This window comes from Triturus cristatus, chromosome 1_2 (assembly GCF_964204655.1).
Source record: "Triturus cristatus chromosome 1_2, aTriCri1.1, whole genome shotgun sequence".
Taxonomy (NCBI): domain Eukaryota; kingdom Metazoa; phylum Chordata; class Amphibia; order Caudata; family Salamandridae; genus Triturus; species Triturus cristatus.
In genome coordinates, this window is record NC_140580.1 from 834,401,563 (window position 1) to 834,418,898 (window position 17,336).

The 17,336-nt window shown below is 42.2% G+C and overlaps 1 protein-coding gene across 8 annotated transcripts in view; it reads left to right on the forward strand.

Moving 5' to 3' along the window:
• TMEM269 (transmembrane protein 269) overlaps window positions 1-17,336 on the forward strand; it is a 120,779-nt gene that overhangs the window by 29,169 nt on the left and 74,274 nt on the right. For 3 of the 8 annotated variants that reach the window (XM_085608937.1, XM_085608936.1, XM_085608940.1), the window contains one exon: window positions 6,965-7,063. The exons of 3 other annotated variants lie outside the window; for them this stretch is intronic. The gene's annotated coding sequence lies outside the window, so the exon portion shown is untranslated. Of the gene's footprint in view, window positions 1-6,749; window positions 6,860-6,964; window positions 7,064-17,336 lie in introns of all 8 variants that reach the window. 2 more of the 8 variants (XM_085608941.1, XM_085608938.1) reach the window with 2 other exon arrangements.

Sequence of the window (17,336 nt, forward strand, 5' to 3'; positions counted from 1 at the left end):
TCAAATTTTAAAGGGTCTCCCTGATCCCATTTCAGTCTAATTCCTTTGTTAAGATTGTATTGCAACGGAGATACGTCAGTCTGCCCTGTCTTGGGTTTTATAATGTGTGATTCAGGAAGAGGCGCTCTGTTCAAAGATTCCTTAACCGTTCCTTGTGTCCTAAATGAGGAGAAAATCAGAGCTGGTCAGGAAGATTTGTATTTCTTGGTCCCCAAAAGGCAAGGTTTCCATCTCAACAAGTGCTGAAGATTTGGGCTGGAATTCATTCTCACAACGTATGCCCCTGGAAATAGGGCAAAACGTTACATATATACTTGCTTAAACAGACTTCCATCTTTTAAGCCCTGAAAAATAATAGTGATGTAAAGTTACATGACTACTCTGATGTACTTTGAACAAGCAAACAGGGAGCACTATACTGCATCTTCTTGGATGGTGAACCATCCTTAATAGACTAAAGTCCCGTGAGACATCTTGATGTACTCCATTACTCCTAATCATGTGTCATGTGTTAACGGTTCTACGCTATGTAATGGTGCAACTTTGGTAAAGGTAAGTAACTGTCAGTTTTGATTTCTTAAACTAAACTGTGCAATTCCGTCACTACGATTGGAAGCATTGCCACGTCTAAGCTCACATATTTGAGTACTAGGAGATATTAAACACACCTGAGAACGATTGCCCTCTAAAGCTGTACAGCACCGGTACTAGTTCCGTGATTTGTGTTGAACACACCCCAGGTTTCTGAGCCCATTGCGTCAGTGAGTGAATTTGTCTGTACCAACAATGGGACTCAGAAGATGCCAGTCTAATGTCCGGTGTGCCCGAGTGTCGACTCAGTTGTTTCTCATCTCTTCTTGGAGGATGGAAATTAATTTGCCTTTTATTTCCTCTGAAATAAGACCAGGACATCACTGCAGTCCTGAGATGCATTTGTTTTTTGTTGACCGATGCTAGAAGTCCTTATACGCTGCTAGGTTACTAAGATTCATTTCTCATCCTCCGTTATGCAACTCGACAAGGCTTCTTTGGGTGGTGGATATCTGCCTGGTTTGTTCTCAGGATCAAAGTCTCGTAGGAGAAATGCCTGGTATTTTCCACACTTGTAAGTACTTTTTTGTTAGAGACTATCCTTTTTCTTACGGTGAAAATATTTTATAACGTCTCCTGTGACCTGCGTACTGTAATTGTGTTAAACATGAGGTCATACCAGGATCCATCTTCTACGGGGATGGATGCCACAAAGTTTTTCCATATATGGCCCTTGATCAAGACTTCTCTTTTTGTCTGCTTTGTGTTGCTTTTTCAGACACTTATTTAGAGTTCATGACGTTTCCAAGTTCTGCTATAAACTTTAAACCCTTCGGCCAAGTGATGAAGAAATGCGAGGTCCTAAGAACACCGATTTGTTTTTCTTCTACCATTCCCGGTCTGATGTTACTTGCCTTTGTTCTGTCTTCCAAAGACATGTTTATGATTTCCGCTTTCACTCAAGCCTCGGGACACTCCAGGAAACGATTTTTGCTTTTTTGACAAGACTTATTATTATTGTTATTTGCTGCAGGCCAAATTTTACTGTTGAAGCAGTTACCACGAACTACGGTCTTGTGTGGGCCTATGTGTCTCCTGGTAGGGAAGACCTAGTTATGACGAGTATGTTTACGATAAAGTGTTGTCAAACGGTTCCTGGAATGTTTGACTCTTCACTGCAGGTTTTTTTAAACTTACCTTTCCAGGTAAATGCTGCAAGCATAGCTGTCTGTTCTAAAGTTGGAAATCAAGACGCCTTCACAGCCAGTGTAAGTCTGCATTAGGAACACTCCAGGAGAGCCAGCCTTACATCCTGCCTCATCTAGGTGTTTGCCCTAAAATCAACTTAAGAGAAGGCCAGAATTTTGACAAAGAAATATTGGCCCAAGTATTAGAGCAAATGGAGCTTCCGTAGTTTCCTTAAACCCCCCACCCCACTTTGGAAATATGCGGGCCAACCAGTTTAGGCCGCCTCACTATACAAATGTAGTCCCCATGCATGGAATACAGATACTCATCATGTCCCGGTAATATTATGCAGCTTGTTTCCTGGGGGTCATACCTTGCCCATACCGGTGTCCTGTCAGCTCTCCAAATTCTGTATGTCCTGTCATCTGTTTTTTCAAGAACTTAATCACATTTCTTGAAGTTCAAGCCCTTAATGGAATTTTCCAGTCTAATTACTTAAAGTGACTCTAAAGCTTACTAATGATGAACAGCCTTTGCTGCACCCCCCAAATTATCTCTTTAATTAACTTATAGTTCCTCATGCTCTGATGCAGTTCTTTGTAAATGGAGTCAAAGTCAAAAAATTCTCGAAAATCAGACTCGAGTATACTACATCTTTACAGTACTGCCAGGTATGCTTTCTTATGAAATAAAGGCCTTCTATCAGTATCCATGTATGAGCAGACTCCTTCCACATACCACCTTCGCATGCAGCAAGAAACAAATTTAACACCATGTTTGCTGCGTTCAGTATGCTCGGATCCTTTGTACTGACAATGGCAGTTAACTTTTTATAACAGTTCATTATATTTTAAACAGACAATATATTTGGAAACATACTTCCCATGTTACTTTTAGCAGACATGGGAGCCAGTGTATTACTGTCTGTTGCACGGCTGGATGCCAAGTCTCAAGCCTTTGCATTATGGCACCCCCAAATCTACTTACTATGTTTCGTCTGAAATTAGCTTTTATCTGATGAAGAACAGGGTCACCAATTTATGTTTGGAAGACCTCTTTAGTTTGTTTAATGATTCTAGGGACTAAATTAGTGCTGTCCAGCAAATATAAATATTCTTTCTTTTAGCCTAATCGCTTTTAATTTTCTTCTTCATTTGTTTTGTTTGGTTACTTAACTCCACTAGATCACTTCATTTTTTTCAGTTACATAGATCTTGAGCAATTGCCCCGAAGGACCCATTTGTTTTTTACAGCTATATGAAGAGTGAACGATGGCTGTCAGATGCCGATTTAAAATGGTTTCGATTTTTAAAAAGCAGGCCGGATTAGGAGAATGGGAGGTGCCTTGTTGAGTCGAATTTTGTAGTAATGAACTGAAGTCCAGTACATAGAAGGCATTTATTTTTGCAATAAAATACCTTGGAGTTAATCTTCCCGGAAGGGAGAAAACCGTTTTAAGGTAGGGAACCTTGCCATCTTCAGTTTTAGTACAAATGCCCTCGGATATTATGTCCTCCCGCTCCGACACTTTGCTGAATAGTTGAAGAAATGCATTTACTAGCTTTGTCTATTCCCAATTAATAACTGAGGTTTGCATGAAAATAAAACTGACACATATATAACAATGTAAAATAACATTGTCGCTATATCCGTTTTTGTTCAATTGGGGAAAAAAACAACCCTGTCATGAAGAAGGTTGGATTCAGTATTTAAATGATTGACTTCACACCAAATATTGACATTGCAGTTCACTGATTTATGGGATAACATTGTCCTTCAGAATAAAAAGTACCAACAACCCTCGTCCATGGAATGTAAGCTTTATAAATGTTACCCAAAGTGCCTCGTAGGAGCCTGGTGTTAGAATGAGACGTCTCTAAATCGTCCTCCCAGTTACATCTTTCCAGAATTGCTGGCCATAGAGGACATGCAGTGGAGCTAGTTCAAATATCGTTCTGTTGGGGAGCTATTTTCAGAAGCATTAGTGGTGATGAATTTTTGTTCTGTGAACCAGCGAGTCCCACATTGAACACCTCCCAAACCGGAGACTGTTAATTGGAGTTCAGATTCCTCAGTGTATTGGTGTGGAGATGGTTCAGCCATACTTTACAGTTGTGGTAAACGTGCCAGTGGAACCTTTTGCAGGTCTGCATAAGCCATGTGGGTGCCTTACGTTATTTACAAAGTAGGTGGAACCATGTACATTTGCTTAGCAAGCATTCTCACTAGATTTGAAGCTTGACCACAGCAAGACACTGATCGTTTGAGATAGTGGACAGTGCGAAAGCTTTCAGCCTTGAATGTGGGGTGCCTCAGGGCTCATGCTTGAGCCTGACCCTCTTTAATCTTTGTGACCTTTCTGGCTGATGTGGTGCGTTCATTTGGGATTTAAGTGCTGTCATATGCAAATGATACTCACATTTTTGTGGCTATTTCAAACTACCTGTCTTTAGTAGTGGGGAGGTTAAATCAGTGTATGTCTTGCTTTATCTGCTGTATGAAAGACAATTCTTTGAAGATTAACACAGACCAGACTGAAGTACTTGTGTTTGGTTCTCAAAACTCCAACTGGTCAAATATCTGGTGGCCGCAAGCCTGTGGACCTCTCCGCACTCCTTTCAAATCCGCCAATAACCTTTGGGTCATCATTGATAATACTCTTGAGTTTTGATGCACAGGTCATTTGCATAACCAGCACTTGTTTTTACATCATTAGGACCCTGAAAAGATCTTTCCTTATATTCCATTGTATCTGCACCAGGCAGTCACCATTGTCCTTGTCACAGTTGGATTACTATTATGAACTAAACTTAAATATCAACAGCTCTTCCCTGCACAAACTTCAGGTTGTATAGAATGCGGCAGCCCGCCTTATTTTGAACATTCCTAAACAACACTCAGACATGGTATCTGTTCTCTTCATTGGCTCCCAGTCAGAAGGCGAATTTTCTTCAAGGATTTGTGTTTAGTCTTTGAAGCTCTTCACCAGAGGCGCCCTAGCCAAATGAATACTCTTTTACATTGATACACTCGTGGGAGACCACATAGATCTTCATGTTGTAAAAAAAAAACGCAAGGTCCCAAGATTTCGAAAGACTATATGAGGTGGGTGTTCCTTCTCGGTGGCTGCTGCCAAACTATGGAACACTTTGCCTCCCTATATTTCTTAAGCAGATTTTTTTTACGTCCTTCAAAAAACATCTGAAAACCTGTCTCTTTTCATCTCAGAATCTTTGATTCTTGGCTGCTTTGTTCTTGTTCATCTATCTGTCCTGCTATAGTGCTTTGGCAACTGCGGGTTTTAGTGCACTCTGAATTATATCCTATAAGTGGGCAGACACAGTGCGAATAAGTGAGACAGACCTGTTCGGATATGGAAAGTAAGGTTCCACAGAGGGAAGTATAAACAAGTAGATAGGCTTTCTTCTATGAGGGTGTGTCAGGTTGGATATTTTGAACTTGCAGCAGTGCTACTGTAATCACACGTAATGGCCATTAGGTACCGCAGACTTTTAAAACTATGCAAAACATTGATATAGACCCAGTTTTGTAGAACTCCGCTCCCAACATCTTAAAGTAGTAGTGTGTGTAATACCCATTAAAGTTCCTTATTTCTAAGGAATTTATCAACTACGTGCATTCCCGCATGCCTCTAAGCTGTCACGATAGGCAGTTGGTGAAATGAGGTTAATTATGAGTTAAATTTGTTCTCTAAACAAGGGTTTGGCTAGCATTGGCACTAAAGATATTGAACCAGTTGGTGGGAGTTAAAACATAATGGTGAAATTAACAGAGTCCAGGAACACTCAGTTGTAGATTTCTTTTTGTGATCCGATCATAGCAAGTATATTTACACATCAGTATTAGTCGTTTTTCAGCTTGCTTGCCTGCCTACCCAAGGCCTGATCTCCCATCTTCCCTGCCCCTCATACCTGCCCCCCACACCTTCCTGATGGTCTTCCTTAGTTAGAGGAAATACATTTCCTTTCTATAAGATAGAATGAAGATGCTTCCTAGTAGTTTACATTTATTGACTGTCAAGGGGCACGGCTCGTTGCAAAAATGATTGAGTGTCAGAAGTAGGATTATTTTCATATCTTGTTCGCTCTGCGTCCTGATTTTGGAGGCATCCATAGCATTTGAATCTGCAGTTGACATCCGTGATGGAGCACTACTACTGTGCAGGCAAGTAACCCTTTTGTGCTTAGGTTTGCTCAATGTTCTGATGTAGCGTTGCAGCTGTCATTTGAATGTTGCAGTGAAAATGTACAATGTGTAATGCATTTTGTAGCCAGAAGGAATATTAAACTGTTAATCTACCTCATAAATGCCTACTCTTTCCAAAAGTCACATAGCTGGTTACACCACTCCTGTCTAAAATAAATTGCACTTGTAATTGCAGTATCATTTCTTGCATCCATTGAGAACCGAGGTTGGACTCAAACTTTTCAGCACACCTCTGGATTATAGACCCTCTCCCCCTTCATGGGATTACATTATAGTTATTTTGTTCCATAAGAACAGTCGGAGCATAAATATCGTTTGGGTTACAAACACTATGGGGCAGTTTACGAGGAAAGGCCAAGAATTGAGATGTCCTCGTCCGAACAGAACTAGAGTACTTTAAGCAAGATATAGTGCCTGCCTTGTGCAATGCATATTAAAGGTTACAGGTTCATCACAACACAAATATATTAATACCAAATACTCCATATCTGTTTTGTTGGATCGTAAATGTATTACTCAAAAGACAGCCACTTGAGTTTTGCTACCATCTGCTAATGAGGTGTGCATGTCACATTGTGTGTAGGCACAAGTGTGATTATAATGAAATGCCTTTTGCTTATCTCCTTTCTGTCCAAGTGGTAACCACTGTGAAAGCTAACCTTCATGAACGTACTTAAGTAAATTTAATCTGAAATATGTGCATGTTCCTCGTTCGTGTTTTTCTTTCACAAAGCTCTGTGATGTATTGTCAACGTATGCATTTGTATTTCTCCAAAATAAAGTGAAAATTTCACAATTAACAGCTTCAGCATTGACTTCGAGATGATGCCAGTTATTTTCTTGGAGAACTATGGCACTTCATCGTTTGGTGGTGATGGTGAACATAGAGGATTGGTTGAAATATCTTAAGATAGTGAGTGGGGTGTTGAGCGGTAACAAAACAAACTCTAAACCAAACTGACTGGTTTCCATTTTGTGTTGCTGGCTTTGTTTGCTCTGACCTACTGTTTTCTTTCAGATCAAGAATCTCATGAACTTGGCTGGCATTGGAAACCCCTCATGGGCAGGGTGCAAAACGCGCTAGTAGGACTTGATCCGTAACACTTTCTTATAAAGAGTAGGCGTCTAATTATATTAGAAATACATTTTTTTAAATATTACAGGGATTAAGACTTGTGAGCATGGTTTTTTATTCATTAATGTTATGGACAGTTTTGGTTAGATTAAGTGACATGATAACAATTTATAGAGATGTTATTTATTTCTAGTCCGATGTGTTCCTATGGCAAGGTTGCTTATTATACCAAGTTCCCACATACAAAAGCTACTTTCTTTTTATTTTTTTTAAACAAAACTCGGTGGGCACTGTATGATGAATGATTTTGCCAAGAACATGTTGCTTATTTTGACCATCCTAATCACTTCTGTTGCTTTATTTTTAGATACCTCATTTATTCACAAAATTGAGGATTTGACAGCATCAGAGACTATCATTGCTTTAACCATTGTTTGATTTATTGGCTAGGATTATAGATTAAATACTGAACGTTTGTAAACTACTGATGCCATTTAGTCTTGTATAGCTGCAAGTGTGGTTAAAAAAAGTTTACATTCATTTTTGTGACTACATTATTAACCAGTGGAACCTGGTTACCAGAAAACCATTGCTCGTAATTATTCAGATGTTTCCACGGTTCGAATCTCTTTGTTTATTGTATGGAACTTAAGTTGCCTTGACTTAACTGGCCATGTCGGTTTGGCATGTGAAATCCATGCTTGAATAAATGGCTTTAAAGTTGAACTAAGCATTCTATCTGCTTTTTGGGGGGCTAACTGCATCCTTTCCCTTTAGCTGGAGGTCCTTTTTGCTTTTTTCAGAGCCTGAATTCATCACTGGAAGAAAAAGGATGCAGTTTAAATCAAACCTGTAAGTTACGCAACGTGCACATTAAGCATGGTTTCTAGCTTTTGCCAACATTACTTGATGGAGTGTACTCAATCTTCCCGCAAAGCTGGGAAGGGTGGCTACTTTACACCTGCACCATCCGGCTCCGTGGCTAGTGCCCTTTAACACAAGGTATTTCCAGTAAGTGTAAGGAGAACTAGATCTTGGCGATCAGAAGTAAGGGGATACAAACAGCTGAAAGAAATGTCATGTAATCTTTCCGGAAATTGTTCTTCATTGAAGTAAACATTTTTCATAAGTTTGGTTTCTGTACTTCTGCCCGACGAGGAAAGATAAAATCAAGTAACAGCAATACATTTTAGGACAGCAACGATTAGTGACCCACTAAGCTAATCTTCTTGTTCAAATCCCAGCAGGCCGAACTAGAGTCTTTCCATCCCCCTCAGTTGAATACTAAACAGGACTTCATTAGAAGATGCTCTGGGCATATCCCACGGGAGATTTTGCGCCAAGCAACTTGTTTCTGGACCTGAGATTACCAGTTCTAAAAATCACGGGTACAGAAACACCAAGTCTGGTTTTACTAGGTTCGGATTCACACTCCGTGAAACTGCAGCATCTCGGGAGTAGCAGACTCGCACTATCCTTGTCACCCCAACCAGGGTACTGTCCTGCTGTGCCAAGCCATCTTTCTTGGGCCTCGACCTGCAGTACCTTCCTGCTGCCATTTGGCAGCTGCACAAAGCAGGCTGAAAATGTATGATTAATTTATAAAAGTGTATTTTTTGGTGGCGGTGGCACATTATGCCAGTTACACTGGTAATAACTTGATAAAATCTAAATACATTTATATATTGCGGCTGAAATTCCTCCTTTCTCAACCCACCTCACTTAAGTAAGGGGGAATTATGTGCACTATAAATCACATTGGGTCAGCAACATCGGTCAAAATGGAAAGACATCTGAGAATACAATTATAAAGAGATTTTGAGTAATATCACAGACATCTTTTGAGTAGCATCCCAGACATCCAAATGGCGGTGGAAAACAGCCCATTATTTGGCATGGAAGATGGTATGACATCTGGAAAAGGACCCCGTATTCCTGGTTTGCAAGTCCCCATTCGGCATCGAATAGGTTGTGATGCCCATTCATTGGTGCAGTGATAGAGACCCGAATCACACATTCTGATTTCCCTTATATAATTCTGTGTGGTGGTCCGTGAGTTCTAACAACACCTACGAAGTCTTGGCAGAGCAAATATGTCTGGCTTTAAAGTAGTAGTAAATGCAAACAGCACATGTGCATGGCTGTTTGCATGTTTAGCACATTTAAGCCAGACCTGTTAGCTTTGACAATGACTGTTTCGTTCTTTTCTAGCTGCTTCTGCCTGCAAGATTGTGGGTTCGTGTTTAAGTCATCAAAAATGCTCCCCAGCTCCACATTGCATTGACTGAGCAACTCCCCATAAACGAATGGGAATAGCTACCAACCCCCGCCCCCCCAATCCAGAAAATAAGGCGAATGCCTCCTCCCAGCCTTGCTGGAAAGTGACAAGAGGGTTATAAGGTTGTAGCACAAAAGAATTGTCTTGAGCTGAGATGCATGGAGTGTAACGACTTATAAAACCAATACAAACCAGCAAGTGGGAGGATCGGGCTTAGATGGCCAAAAATACGAAAAGCACAACAAAATTCGAAGCTTTTTATAAAGAGGATGTAGTCTAGGTCATGAGGGATGAGCAACCAGGTGGCTGGAGAATGGTGTAGCAGCAGGCCAAGTGATCTAACGGTCAGATAGCAATGTAGGCCAAAGTTAAACTTGTGCTTTCTTTTTCCTGTGTGTAATGAAGGTCGAATATCATATTAGACCTTTTTGTTTCTTTGGCATTTGGTGGTTTTCTTTTGATGTGTGTGCTTATGTGTGTTCTGTGTCTAAAGCCAATAAAGTATAGGCAATTTTTTAATGGATTTTTTGTTATAGCTGGTCAAAAATGCAGTGTTTGTCACTCATGTCCACAAAAGATGTCTGGGATACTACTCAAAATCTCCTTTAAAAATTATTCTCGGATTTCTTTCCACTTTGACCAATGTTGCTGACCCAATGTGATTTATAGTGCACATAGTTCCCCCTTAAGTGGGGGGTGAGAAAGGAGGACTTACGAACGCTTTAAATGAATGTATTTATATTCTGTGAAGTTATTAGCAGTGCAACTGGTATAATGTGCCCCCCTCCCCCCCCCCCCCAAAAAATAATCTTTTCTAATTATCTCCTCAAATCCAAGGGAGAGAACCCCACCATCCCTCAAGCTTTTCACCCTGTTCTGACCAATGCTTATCGTCCTGTTGTACTTGAATAGGCATCAATTCTTAATTATCCCAGTTATGTGTAGTACAATAATACGGTTTAAAAAAGAACCATAAATACATTGTGTTCTTTAACCTCTCCATTGTGTTTTTGGGTCTCGCCTAGGTAGTGCTTGTGCTGTCTCCAAGACCTGCTGTATTCAGGATAAGGGCATGAAGCTCTGCCCATCTTTTTAATTGGCTACTGTTACTGTCCTTTATAAATTGTGGCTTTTCATTGGTAAATAGGCTAAGAAGTCTCTCCTTTGTACCGCTTTTTCTCTTGTAACCTCCCATGAGGATACCCCCGGTACATGTGTTGTTACTCAATACGTTTTAATTAAAGCCTCTGAGCACTATTTTCTTACATGGCTTTCTCGGCAGGGCACTTTTTTTTTTTTTTTGGGTGTACCCAGCGCACCCCGCCTTCTGTGGTGCCTTTCTTTTGTTATTTGTGGTACTGGGAGGGTGCACTCACCTGCAGGCCTTTTCTTCTGTTTATTTACTTTTGTTAAAATGGCAGCACCTGTGCTTTATTAAACATCTTAAGCTATAGTGTGGGTGCCGCTATTGCTTCAGCAGTAAAGAAACTGAAAAACCCCCACTTTTTTTCTATTTCTTTACTTTTTAAGTAATCGCGGCACCTGTGCTTTAGCTTAAGATGTTTGGTGCTGTGATTGCTTCAAAAGTAAAGAAATAGAAAAAAAAATTAGGTGCAGGGATTGCTTCAAAAAATAAAGAAAGAAAAAAAATAGGTGCTGTGATTGCTTCAAAAGTAAAGAAATAGAAAAAAAAATTAGGTGCAGTGATTGCTTCGAAAAGTAAAAACATTGAAAAAAGTCTTTCTATTTCTTTACTTTTGAAGCAATTGCGGCACCCACGCTTTAGCTTAAGATGTTTGAAGCTAAAGTGGGAGTGCCGCGATTGATTTGTAATGCAATAGGTCTTGCGTTACTGAAAGTTTGAGCTATTGGCGTTGCATTATTTTAGCAATGCCAATAGCTCAAACTTTCAATAATGCAAACCTATTCAAATGCTTGTTTGTTATTTCTGGTGAAAGCCTTTCCACGTCCCATCCTAAGACCTCTTATGTTTTCGTTGCTTGGAGTCGAGCTCCTCAAAACATCAACTTACTCTTGGCTACGGATCACATTCAGTCTCGCTTGGTGCCTGAACCTCTTTCAGCTTGTAGGCTGTGAAATGTCAAAATGTATTTATCTTTCCCAGTTTGTTCTTGAGCCACACCTCGTTCTGAGTGACAGTGGCCTGTTCTGTCTCAGATGTTAAGACCAATTATTAGGGAATTTGTCTTGAGCACATAATCGTGGAGAGGGGAATATTCTTTTCTGACAGTGCCCGTGGCTGAAAGGTAAGTGTGTACTGCTGTAACCATGATAATGCAAAGATGGTACAGCCTTGAAAAGTACAAACACATTGTTTCTTTATTCCAATTTGGCTCCTGAAGAAATTTGAGGCCCGGATGTCTGTCAGACCTACCAATTCTGAAGATGTTTTTTTCTCTGTGTGAGATGGGAAAGGTTCTGGAGCAGAGGTAGGGCTTTAAGATCCTTTCTGCCATTCCAGTCACAACAAGCATTTGCAATGCAATAGGTCTTGCATTTGCGAGAATTTAAGCCATTGGCATTGTAAATGACAATGCCTTTTATTTGTTTTGATAATACATAAATAAAAGGCATTGGTATTTACAATGCCAATAGCTCAAACTCTTGTAAATGCGAGACCCATTTCATTTCAAAGAAGCGGCCACTATTGTCCCGGGCTGCTTGGAAAGTGCAAGCGTGCAGGGTGCACTGAATGTTGCAGGAAAGCAGGTCGGTGAAACTCATTAAAGAAAACAGTGCTTACAGACTAAATTTAAGACCTGCCTTGTAACAACAGAAGTTAAAGGCACAGTCCTTATGGGAGGTTACAAATGAAGACAAGGTGGTGCTAAGAAGGGGCTAACAAGCCTATTAACGAATCCGAACCCAGCAATTACAAAGGACAATAACCCAAGCCAATGAAAAATATGAGTGGAGAGTTGGCAGAGCTTCAAGTTCGTATTCTAATACAGCATGCCTCGCAGAGTATGTGCTCCCAAGGCTCGACCTAAATAGGGCATTAAAGGGGCAGGACCAAAGAAAGGAAGATGCAATAAACACTTTGTCCTGGGTTTCCTCTGCCATTGTGATATTTGCTCTTCACAGGGAGATGGTGTAAAGGGTACCGATATCCTGTGACACACTGGTTCTGTGAGAGATGGCATGTCTGCGGTGTTACTTTTATTATGTATTCGTTTCATTGTGTGTCTTACAAAAATACTTTATTTGGAGTAAAATAAGTGCAGGTACTGAGATGTGGACTGGAGGTGGGGCCAGAGCAGATTTGCGGACAGAGCGAGGAGACAAGCATTTAATAAACCTTCTTTCTCAGTCCTCTTCTTCACAACGCTTTATAATCGAATAAATGCTGCCTGTTCCCTCACCCCTTCTGTCTTTCCCTTTAGCCTCTCCTTATCTCCCAGGTCTATATTTTTTCATTTTCCTTTTGGGTCCCCCCTCCCCATCTCATTTCTGTCCATTCCTTTTCTCCATCTTTTTCTGTCTTTGCTCTAACCACTTTCTTTTTTACTTCTCTCCTTGCTTCTTTCCCCTCTCCATCACAGTTCTGTTTTGCCCTTGTTACTTTAACTTGGTCTCTACTCTTCCCTGACCTCCCTTAATTAACTCGTTTTTCCCCTACTCGCCTTTCGCTCGTCCTCTTCTGCTTCCCTCTCCTTTTTCTCTTCGGTGCCCCTTTACCCATTTTCTCATTTCGATAGCCTTCTCCACCTATATTTCTCTCAGCTATTTTCCGTAACCGCAACGCTGCTCTCTTCTCTTGCCCTTCCCTCTCGCCTTCCTTTCCTTCGCACCGTGCTCACTTGCTGCCCTGTCTTTACGCTCTTTCTTAGCCAGCGGGAGGATTGGCCTAGACAGGTATCACAGCGGAAGGACAGTCGTGCCTTTTGGGAAAGCAATGAGGATGGGAAAGGGCGATTTGTGCTCGCTGCAGGCAAAGGTTGTCAGAGACATAAACAGTAAAAGAAACAAACAGCAAAAAAACAGCCCACACACGGACCTGAAATACCAGCTCTTGTAGTACTGCCAGATTGTCCTAAACGAACCTAGAGGGTCCTACAGATGTGCTTGCTACTGCCCTGGGCTTGGTGGCCAGTGAAAGGGGATGGAGCCCTGCGCATGGCTTTTTCTCTTTTCACGTTCAGTAGTTTGGGCACTGCGAACTCGACCCTCTTCTCGGTAAATATACAAAGCCAGACTCCGCTTGGTTATGCACACCCTGTGTCACTCTCGATTGGAAAGCACTTCTCTCCGTGTGAACGGCCTTTTACTCCCCAGGCCTAAAGCTTTTGCACTCCACAACTAGACCCTGCCATGTCCATCCACAGCTCCACGTACATTTCCTGGATCTTTTTCTGGCCTCTCAAACAGCACTTCTGCTCAGGCGCTAAGAGGTGCATATAGCGCTTTGGGGCCGAAAGATAGGCTGTTCTGACACCTTCGTAGTTTGCGTGCTGCTTACACTCCACTCGAATAGTTTTGGGTGCAGTGCATGCGTGCGGCAGAGTAAACCAGTGCAGGACGGTTAGGACCATGCCTTAAGCGACGGTATGTGCAACTTGGGTTATTAAACAGACCGAGTCAGACGTGCTGGAGTCACGTTTGAAGCTTCAATAACTAGCACTACAGCCTGAGTGACTATAGTGGCAGTGGGACTTGTTAGAAGAAAGGCGCTTATACTGCTAAGTCAATAAATAGGTCAGGGTGATTTTATGAGCAACCGCGCATAGGTCATAGGGTTTTTTCTTGATGTTTTCTTGAACAACAGCGCTTCTCGCATCCTTTATGGTGGCAGGAAATGCAAGACATGAGAAGGGATTCGGGCAAAATGCAGAAATCGGCACGAGGAGCCTCCAGAAACGGTGTTTAAATGCGCAAATGGGATCCACGTCGGAAGAAGCATACTGCAGGCAGCTCCTGCACCCTCGTGGGCCCAGCGAGCACATACTAAAGGCAGGCCCCGAGTACAAATGACACAGTATAGTGCCGATGTAGAACTCTACTCCGTGATGCAATAGTTGCCTTGATTAATGTTATTCTTCTTGTTTATTCTACTGTTCTGTGAACGTGAAATAAGCGTGTTCGTCTGGTGAGTTGCAGGCTGAGCGCTGTATAACTTGGATAGTCACTGTTGGCAAAGGCTGAGTTAATGACCATTGCGTGTTTGTTTCAGGAATTTACTTCGGAAGGTCTTCACCCCTGGTGAAGGGATGATGTCTTGAAGTGCTAAAAGTTCCAACAAACGTAAAAGTTTCTTCTTTAAGATTTGGCACTCTCTCTTTGATGTGGGCAGTTTTTTAGGGGTAGAGGTTCAGGGAGGGAGAACACGTTTTTGGGAGTGTGCTTCTTGTTAGTGGGTAGAAAGCCTCTTATTTCTTCCACATGGTGATTTTTTCCCCCTCATTTGAGAGGAAGTTCTAGAGGACATCAATCAAGGGTTTGTAAAGCGTGACTTCTCACCCGTGATGGTATCAAGGCGCTGGGGGAGGTGGGGAGCAGAAAAGTGCTTGGGTCATTCGAAGAGCCAAGTCTTGAGGTCCTTCCTGAACTGGGGCAGCGTGGGAGATAATCTGAGGTGGAGGGGTAGGGTGTTCCAGGTCTTGGCAGGTAGGAGGGAGGACTTTCCTCCAGTTCTGGTCTTGCGGATCTGTTGGACAGTGGCCAGGGCGAGCTGAGTGGAGCAGAGGTGTCTTCTGGGAGCGTGGAAGGAGAGGTGGCTGAGCAGGTTTTCTGGTCTGGCGTTGTGGAGGGCCTTGTAAGTGTGGGTGAGGAATTTGAAGGGTATTCTTCTGTCTGCTGAGAGCCAGTGGAGTACGCAGAGGTGTTGAGTGGCTGTGACGAGGGAGGTCGAGGACCAGTCTGGCTGCAGTGTTCTGGACATTCTGGAGTTTGCAGAGGTTTTTCTGGTTAACACAGGCGTAGAGAGTTGTCGTAGTCTAGTCTGCTGATGATGAGCGTGTGAGTGACGGTCTTTATGAATTGGCTGGAGATCCATCTGATGGTCTTTCTCAGCAGGTAGAGGATATTGAAACAGGCCAAGGATACTGAGTTGATCTGTCGGTCTATAGTGAGCTATGCGTCTAGTATGATGCGGAGGTTTCGTGCATGGTCTGTCAGGATTGGGGGGGGGTGTCCCTAGCGCAGACGGCCATCAGGTATTGTTCCATGCGTAGGGGGTGGATCCCAGGAAAAGACTTCTGCCTTGCCTGTGTTTCATGCATGTTTACTTTCACATCGTCCTGAAAGAAACTATTTGCTTTCAGACTCAACAAAGCCCATGAGTTCACAATAGTGCTCTGCGTAAATACACTTCCCTCTTTTACAATAAAGAGTCCCCATATCTGGATTACTAGTTTGCCAGAGCTCGATTCTCTCATTGGCGTCCAGCGCAGGTAAGCGTGGGCGGGGTTAAAGTTGACAGACGACAGAATAGGTATAAATAAAATATTCCGGCGTCTGTCGACCACACACCCGCCCCACCCACTTACCTGCACCGGCTGCGACTGAATTCTCGCCCCCACCCCAAAAGCTGTGAAGTCTTCAACTTTTCAACACTCTCCACTCCCTACTTTTTTCTATAAATCAGAGGAAGTGATAGCTGATACCTTTGCAGAGGCTGGTCATAGGAACCCTGATGAACTCCTTCTTAGTGATGTTATTACCCCATCCATCCCAAACAAATGAACGCCATTAAACAGGCAACCGTCACAACCAGAGATAGACTAGCCTATAAGTCAATCAGGCAATGCTCAATGGGCTTTTTCGACAGGTAAATGTGTGGGACATTTTGTTGGCTGTTTGTGGGCCTGTTTTATGGTATTGGGGGTGGGATAGAAGGGGGCTGGTTTTACTTTACTGCTGCTTTCCCTTTTCTTAAAACCAAACTTTGCCTGCAGCAAGCTCAAATCCATGCATTCTTGCAAAACAAGAATACAGCGTGTGTTTAAAAGTAGAAAACTCCCCTAAATTACAAATGTGGGGCACTTTTATTTTGATGCCCAGGCCTATTTTCTAAACCAGAGTGACTGATTACAATCCACGGGCAGTAGCTTCTGCTTGGCAATTCTGGAGACTGCTACCCTCATAGCTTCTTGTATGCACATGTTTTTCTTTGGCATGTGTCAAAATTAAAGTTCTTCAATAACCTCTGCTCTTATTTCACAAGCTAAGTTGCTCAACATGGTGGACTCGTTAATGGAACGTTTTCATGGTTCTTCTTTTAATGTTCCTGACCTCAAACTAGTGTCAGTTAATTTGTCTCCGTGGGGGTTGAAAAGCTTGTTGTCAGGATTGCCTGAACCATTTCTCCTGGTATTGCTGCATGTGGCCATCCAGCCTTCATCCAGAATTGGAACTCTCAACAAAAAGGCCATATTTCTTTCTCTAATCCGGAGAAGGTTTGTTCATATAGAAAGAGGCACAACAGCTACACTCTTTATGAGCAGACAGAGGGCAACGTGTTATTCGCTTTGCCACCTAGCATTACAGCTATGCTTATGGTCTCTTCAAAACAATATTTGCCTGTTACGTTATATTTCAGGAGTAAATGTGAAAGCAGGTATTGTGAGTAGGCTTTAACATGCTTTACACAAATGTCTGTTGAACCAGAGAAAGAAACTGTCCGTGTCCGACACCTTGGGTTTTCTCGACATCTTTACAGCCAGGATAACATCTAGTTTCCCCAAATGCATGTCTCTTCTGGAAGTTAGTAGATGATTCTTCTGACTCCCCAGACTGTCGATCTGACCTCACAGGATGTTGGCAATGTTTATCTAGTTCCATATCTAGTCCCGCACCAGGGGGGTCATAATCCCACCTCGCCCCCTTCATTAACCTTAGCTGAAATTGAGATCCCGGTCTTCGGCTCACTGAAGCACTTCAAGTGGCAATAATGCTATTATCTGTGATGATAGAAAGAATGCAGTAAAGGAGCATCTAGTTCAGATTCTATAGCTGTTATTTGACAGGCAGTTAGATCCAATAAATCGTGTACTGTTTTATGCCTTTTCTTATCGGTAA